General features: G+C 41.0%; 1 long non-coding RNA gene across 1 annotated transcript in view; it reads right to left on the minus strand.

Annotated features, from left to right (window-relative positions):
- LOC116669869 (uncharacterized) overlaps window positions 1–1,299 on the minus strand; it is a 5,387-nt gene extending 4,088 nt beyond the window's left edge. The window contains exon 1 of the long non-coding RNA XR_004326894.1: window positions 1,183–1,299. This is a non-coding gene — a long non-coding RNA (uncharacterized LOC116669869). The remainder of the gene's footprint in view (window positions 1–1,182) is intronic.
- Window positions 1,300–8,463: the final 7,164 nt, after the last annotated feature.

Raw genomic sequence — 8,463 nt, forward strand, 5'->3', positions numbered from 1 at the left:
AATTTCTTGCATGTCTTCCCCCCCCCCTCCCCTTTCTCCCCTGGCTGTCCTGTCCATTAAAAGGTGAAAAAAATAATTAAAAAAAAATAAAATGTTTGTACAAAATGTTAAAATCATTAGCCTTGTCCAACTTATTCCACACATTCAATTCATTCTTTCCAGAGTTCATGTTAGTTATTTTCTTCAGTGTCCCAACAATTTTTTCAAATTAGTCACTGAAAAGGCTTCCCTAACACGTGTACTATGTTCCTCCCGAGCCGTCTTAATTCCCCCCCTCAGGTCTTTTTGAATTGATCTCAGCTTCATTAAGTCGTTGTTCCGGAATGCTATTGTGTTCTTCCTGATCAGATGTTTATGTTCAGGTGTGATATGGTCTTTGTTGTTGGGATATATTGTGATAGTCTTTTTTGCATAACATTATTCAAAAAATGAACATCATTCTGTGTTGCAGAACACTTAAAACTAGCAATTGAGACCATAAACCCTTCATGAAAATCTTTACTAACATAATAAATCAAGTGAGAAGTGGGTCACTTTCTCATAGACTTCTGCAGAAAAAAGTTGTATTAAAGCAGAATGAGCCTGTTTATTGAATTAGTGGTCATGTGTTTTTTTTCTGCTATGTAAAAAACACATTTTTAGGTGTGTGTGCGCACGTGTTGTGTGTGTGTGTGTGTGTGTGTGTGTGTGGTGTGTGTGTGTGTGTGTGTGTTCTGGCTGATTTTCACTAAATACAAGTTGGGGTGCTTCCTTGAGTGTGTAATGTTTTTGTCCTTTGATTGCTAGCTTGTAGCAAAGCTAGCAGTCATTTCAAAAACGTTTTGTCTAACTATCTATCTATTATTGTTTGATTGCGAAGGTTAGTTCAAAACGCCATTGGAGTGACAGCCTTTGTTGTGTTTGATTGCTAGCTTGTAGCCAGCAATCATTTCAAAAACGTTTTAGCTATCTATGATTGATTGATTGCTAACGTTAGCTCAAAATGCCATTCAACTGACAGCCTTTGTTATGTTTGATTGCTAGCTTGTAGCCAGCAGTGAACCAACTTTCTTATGTAGGTCCATTTTTGACATTACAGAAGTCTCTTGTTAGCATCTTGTATGCTACTTGTCATAAAGTGAAGCATGAGCAACTCAAATCGGCACTCGCCTCACATTGGGCAGTGAAAACATCCTTGGTCACTTGTTTTCCTGTCGTTGTTTGTTTCCCGCCTTTTCTGATTGTTCTGCCCTGCCCTTACGTGCTTCACCTGTTGTGTCAGCTGTCTCTTGTTAGTCCTCATTTCCTGGTGTATTTAGTCCCTGTTCGTTGTCGGTTTCTTACATTCTGTTGCTGTTTGGATTTGTTGCCGTAACGTGTAAGTTTCTGGTCTTTTTACATGCTATCTTCTTTTCCGTGGAGTTATTTGTCTCTTGTTTCTGTTAGTTGGATTACTTTTTGTTTTTTGGACATCCGTTTCCTTCTTTTGTCCACTTTCAGAAAAGTAAAAAGTAAAAATGTTTTCCTGCTGCATAGCTCAACTTTTGCCTGCCTGCTCTCTGCACATGGGTCCACCATTCCATGCAACATCTGACAGAATCCCTCTTCAGAATACAATCCAGCTCTCTTTTTTTTTTTTTTTGTCCCTCTCTCGGGAATATGGCACGCCATTCAATTTCTGTGTGTGTGTGAGAGAGTGAGAGTGAGTAAGTGACAGAGCATTGGCCTTTGGTCCTGGCATTTCCTCTGTATCAGTGCTAGTGTGTGTGTGTGAGTGTGTGTATGTAGGTGCATCTGTGTTATCTCTCAGCTTGCAGCATGACTGTTCACTGTGCTGACAGTGTGGTAATGGAGCCATTTTATCACACACACACGTACATGAGGAGTCCTTGGTTAGATTAACTTTTTTCTTCTTGCACCTGGAACCTAAATTATTTCATGTGTTAATTATCTCCTTGATGCTTTGAGGTGAAATGAAAAGGTCCCACCTCTTCACACTGAATCAGACAAAAACATCAAAGAATTCAGTTTTGGACATGCAAGGACAGATTTCCTATTTTTGTCAAGAACCTTTACCATTGTGTCAAAAAGGTGAATAACATTATTTTATTTGAACATAGTAAAAAATCTGGCTTTGCATTAGCTAATCCCAGGTTTCATTTTGTATTTAACTATGTGCTTAATGCTTCACTGCACCTTGCTTGCATATACAGTAAAGGTTATTTTAGCTGGCTAGTGATCGGTCATGACGGCGACGACCAACGCTTTACGGTCACGTTCAGGTCATTACCAACACAGTCGATGCTGTTGCTAATCTTAGTTAATGTTACATTGCACACAGGTGGCGGGGCAAGCCCCCAGGACCAGCACCTTGTCTTAAAACAACTATGGACTTAGCAGCCAACGGTGGAACTGCACCTCTACGGCCCAGAAAGACTTTTTCCATTGACTTTGCATGGCGAAAGAAATGCAGATATTATATTGTGGGTACATCACCTTACCATCCCGAATACTTGGTCCTTGTTTAAAAAGTCATGTGTTAAATATTTTTAACATTCATTAGTAGCCAAATCCAGAGTTATTAAACTATGATGAATGTGCATAATGAACGTGAGCAGACCTGCGGGACTGCACCTGCACACGTTGCCCTGTACTGCGCAACCTCATAACGGTTCACCCGAGGTCCTGTAGCTGCAATAATGGATATACAGTAGACCCTTAGCAAACACGACCAAGTGACGACGCCATGACGGACGTCAGAATCCCCGGAAGCACTTGCTAAACAGTGTAGTAGACAAGCAGAAAGTTTCAGTTTAAAATGGATACAACTAAATAAGTATTAATAATACTATGTCCTTCTTCATGGCTTATTCTATTTAATAACAAGTTGTCGTGCCGTTATTGGTCGAAGTAGGGCATCTGGTAGGTGCTCACAAAGAGCAGTATTTGGAGAACTTGGAGATAGCAGGATTGGGGACTGACCCTTACTAACTTCTTCCTAGTTTCATGTCATCTTTATTTCAACCATTGTTTTTGTATGTGTATTAAATTAAATGATACAGAGAAAGGCTTTCTTTTTGGTATATGTAGCTAGCTAAGTAAGTGGATAACTGATGATAGTAACAGGGCTGCCAACTCTCACACATTGGCCGTGAGACACACACATTTGACTGGTCTCACACGCCACACCCCCGATTTCTCACGCTGAAGTGTCAACCCGGTCGGTCAAATTTCTGAAAGATGAGTTTACCTATAGATCTACCTGTTGAGCCACTCATGATCGACTAGTTGTGCTTTCAGAGACTGTGAGGGGGTTCAAGAGCGCTCCCTGTCTGTGGAAGTTTCGAATTGTCGCCAACTGAAAACATTTTTTTTTCACGATCCATCCCAGGTGCATTTCCCCGGCTTCAGGTATGAGCTCTGAGTATTACAGACCCGTCCGTTGCTTTGTGACCACTCTCTCTGTAAAAATAGAGGTGAGCAGCGCGGCTGGTAAGCGTGGCGACTTCAGTTCATGTTAGTGGACTCGCTCTGCTGTGGACAGTGACGCGTTGCATCCGCGTAGACCTCCGATGAAGAGCAGCGTACAGCTCCTCTAAACTTAGACAGACCAGAGACCCAAATGGGCCTCTGTGTCTGTCAGACGGTCTGAGTGAGATCTATCATTTCAGCGGAGCAATGACATGCACAGCAGACTATGTTACAACTCTCTAAGTCTCGGACAACAGAGATGAGAGGAGTTATATTTTGAATGTGCATAAAGTTGTAAACATGAGCAGAAATCTGATGAACACATCTGAGCTATACTATATGTACTATACGATACTGCAACGTTGGGCCACTATTTTGCTTCTCTAACCTCGGTGAATCTCTAAATGTAACAACAACAACAATAATTCATTCAATGTTTTACAAAATGAACAAATAGTCTTTATTTTCCCAAAAAAGTAAATACAGTAAGTGGGGCCCAGAGGATGAGGGCCAAACATTACTGAGCCTTGGCACAAAGGTTAAAGGATTAAAATTTATGTAAATCAGTGTTTATCATTCTTTAGAATTTCAGTGGTCTTAGTTGATCCCTCAACATTAATTTAACTTTGGGTCCCTGGTCCCTACACCAGGGACCCCTGGACCTGTTCACCACAGACCCAAATCTTCTCAGCTGTTGCTGACATATGCTACTGTCTCTTCATGTGGTTCATTATGTTTGGCACATTGTCTGGGTCAGTTCTTATATCATAAGAAGTTAATAATGTAGATAATGTAAATGCTGAATGCCATAATACCTGTTGATACTATGACAATGCAAAGGCTCTTAACCCTACAGTTTTGCACATATCATGTAAGACTTGATTTCTCCATTTTTTTTGCACAAAACTCTCCAGAAAGTGCCATTTAATGGTTTATTTTTCCAAAAAGTTTCCTGGGGAGGCACACTCCCAGACCCCCTAGGGAGAGCCCCCTATCCCCCTACACATAACAAATCCCAATTAAAACCCTGAAGGAAAATGATGCTGAAAGAGCCAAAGAAAGTGCTTTGTATGTGGCAAAATATGGGTTGGCCCCCCAAAATCTCACTCCAAGGTTTGGGGAAAAGTTGGCAGCTCTGAGTAATGTGGATCTTCATCAGGTTGAAATGTTAGCAGGAATAGCTGGTTAACACAGCTGGTGAGACTAAGCACCCGGACGACCCCCTAAAAATTGCCAAAACGTTCAGTGTGGAACGATGAACCCCACTCGCACTAAACGGTTATCATCTTGACTACAAAGCGGAAGTTTTTCTAAGTTTGAAAAAATGACGGATGAACCGAGACACCCAGAGCAGCGACAGCTCAATCATATAAATGAAAAAACAAAACCTATAGTAGTTAATGCGTATTGTGACATAAATGCAAATAGGAGGATGCTGCATTGGCAACGTAGTTTCCACACGCTGAGTGTTTTAAGTCTTTTAAGATAAGTGTTACTTTTGGGACAATAGACCCTTTTTACGGTGACGTCATCTAACTTTCGCCTTTCCGCGTAGCAGGTTAACTTCACTTGCTGCTGTAACACTAATTTCCCATTTTACTGCGTATGTACCCTCTTCCCTCAACTGTTGACCACTAGCTAACTACTTGATGAAATTCCCAAAAGGTACATTTTCACAGAAGATGAGTAATACTTACCAACATGTATGCCTTTTCTTCCCCTCAAGGTAAACTGGACAGTGCTACTCAAAGAATTCAAGAGTTGGCGCGTCCAGTGTTCTTAGAATTTGAGATCCTGCAGCTGACAGTTAAGAAGCAGCATCCACTCAAGTTTTGTGTCACAGATGAGGACTATTGCTACTACACAAGATTCAGCTCAAAGGATGTCTTCACTGTGTTTTGAGAGTCTGTTTATCCCTCTGCTTCACGGCTTGTTCACTGGTCTAAGGCACAAAACGACACTAGTGACGCCTAGTCCTCAGTGAAAACTTCCACTTATTGATGAACTGTTTGTTTCTGTGTCGTGTTGCAGCTGGGCTTCAGGAGAAAACCTTTTCTACCATCTTTGAGGTCAGCCTGTCCTCAGTTAGCAGCATCATTAACATAATTAACATAACATGGGTTAGCTACCTTTTACCAGGTTCTTGGCTCACTGCAGGTGTGGACGACAAGAGAGCAGGGGCGGGCCACAATGCCTGATAAATTTAAGCTATACTGCCCTCAGGTGAGAGTTATTGTAGACTGCACTGAGATCCGCTGTGAAACACCATCTTCCCTCTCACTACATTCAAACCCTTTCGAGCTATAAAATTCACACCACCTTCAAAGGGCTGATTACCGAAATTCTACACAGGCTCCGTCCCCAACTTGGAAGTAACACGGAAATGTCAGATCTTACATTTACTTCAGCCTGGAGATTAAGTAATGGCTGACAAGGGTTTCCTGATCGAGAGGCTGTTGTCAGAAGTGGGGGAAACTCTCATCATCTCCTCAGCTCAGCAGGGAGGACACCGTGAAGACCCAGGTCATCGCCCGGCTGTGGGTTTTAGTCCAGAGGGCCATACGAAGGGGGAAGGAGTACCATATCTGGGATGAGGTTGTTCCTCTCTCCACAGCGCGTTCAGTGCATCAGCTGTGGGCCATCTGCTGCTTCATGTTGAACTATCAGGGACTTCTTGACGTCAAAGGAGACAAACAAGTCTGTTTTTGTCAACTTTAAGTCGCATATTTAATCTATTACAATAGACGTGCTTTTATATTGTATGTACAAAAACTTGTGAATTAACTTTGTTGGTAATTTAGTTGATCTGTTATATTGTTTTGTTGAGGGTAAGGCCTTTTTCATGGCTATTAATGAACGTAATGTGATTTTGTAAAGATAACTTTTAACATTGCTATGTGCTTATGTGTCATTGCTCTGATAAAACTATATTAAATGCATGTTTGCAAGCCACTGCTTCTAATCCTTTTTGATTTTGGTAAGAACATTAACAACATCGCAATCATTTTCAATTTGTGTATTTTAATACATAGAAGATATACAGTATAAAACACAATAAAGCCAAAGGTTCACCTTCCACATTTACCTTAAACTATTTACACATAAAATTCTGCCTTGTGTTTAATAACTTAACATTCATGTACATGTTCTAATAGAAATGAGCTTCTGTCGCATTGTGTGGATAATCTCCTCATCCCTAAAGATTCTCTCAACTGTGAAGTCACTGTGGCAAGCTGTAATGAAGTCACACTATTGAAGTCTGCTTAAGGCCAGTTGTCCTCGAACCTGATAGTAGCATTTGTGGCTCTTCTTAAGGCAGGCCTGGCCTTTAACTGTGATCAGGTGTTTAACTTGGGTAACGTTTTCAACATCGCAACCCTTAACCTCAGCAAGGGTTTAGCATCCGGGCTGGCTGCAAGGTGAGGTGGATCAGGGTGGATGATGAGCCCACGTCGTTTCAGAGAGACATCACACACGTCTGAATATTGCCACACTATCTCAGGTATCTCAGATCCAACCCTCTTTTCAAAGTAGCTGTCTGAGAAGTTCCTCTCAGAATGCAGTTTGCCAAAGCCTTGGCAGACAACTCCCCGTGAACATGGCATATCTCACGGAATCTGCTGGCCATTAGTCGGGGTTGGGGACCTGGCTCCACAGCTGGCATTCTCACTGCATTTGTGTTTCTGCTTCAATAGCAGCAGATATCTCCTGTGACACAATTAGGCTGTCCAAGTGGCATTGTCGAGTGTAGTAGGGCTCAAAATCAATTGGAAATTTGAAGCTGTAACCTTCAACAGGCAACTGAGGAAACTCGCTGGCACCTGGGTGTTTAATGATATCTCTTCTTTCAGAAGGGCACTGGTGAGATGGAACAGGGCCAAATTTAGAGTCCACCAAGTTAAGGCCCTCAAGCCCGTGCAGCAATTTTCATATGCCTGGTGGTGGACGGATGTCTTTCAGTTTCTCAGCACTGGCCATGACGTGAGGATCCGGAGTAGGCCCTGGCATGAACGTGAGATATGTCGAAATTTGATAAAATGTCACCTTATCTTTTACACAAAAACAGACAACCACACTCATACACTCTCTGTACATGCTTCTAATACAAATATAATAATATTGACTGAATGTCTATATAAAAAGTAACAAATAATTACTTTTGTTTGTGTTACTTTAGAAATGCATTAAAGTCTTTGTACAGGTGGGGGCTGACTCAGACTCACCATCATAAGCTCAGTACAGTGTGCACTCCACACCAGCTGGCTTACACACTGCCATATCATTGGTAGCCTCTGGTGCAAATCCCTGTGATATAATAATAAACAATAACTTGTTAAAAGTCAATATACGTTTTGCATCATCTTGTGTAACAAATAACTGACCTGTGTCCTAGGCCGGTGCCAGGTCTGCATTTCATTATAAACTACTGTACACATTTTTTAAAACCCATTTTCTTTTAATTAAGAACATTTGGCTGTTCTGAAACCTTTTGACAAGTAGTGTATCTGCCAACCAATTATGGAACATTTTGGGTGATCACAGAATCTTTCCCAGTCTTTATTGTTGTCAAACAACCCACCTTGGTTTTTAAAAATTACGTTATATATAAAGTTTAACGATACAAAATCAGACCTCAGACTGAGAAACCAAATTGATCCACAATGGAACTTTGTGGAATCATCCTTATTAAATCTATGCAACGGCAGCAAAACACAAAATAAAACTTCACTATCATATCATATTGTTAGAGAACTGTTTATCTGAGAAACCTGAGGCCAATGAGCCTCCTCATTGACCTGTAACATCGCCGTCTCACTGTCACCTCACCATTAACTATACTCAAGACTGTTTCAATACAGTTATTGGGAAAAATGCATTGAATACATTACTGAATATACGACTGACTTTTATCTTACATTTGAGACTCTGTAGCAAACATCAGTAATATTAAAAAGAAGCAGCAACAAGAGTTTGTGGCCTGTACTACTCAAAAATAACATCTAAATACTGTTT

Source organism: Etheostoma spectabile, chromosome 20 (genome assembly GCF_008692095.1).
Source record: "Etheostoma spectabile isolate EspeVRDwgs_2016 chromosome 20, UIUC_Espe_1.0, whole genome shotgun sequence".
NCBI classification, from domain to species: Eukaryota; Metazoa; Chordata; class Actinopteri; order Perciformes; family Percidae; genus Etheostoma; species Etheostoma spectabile.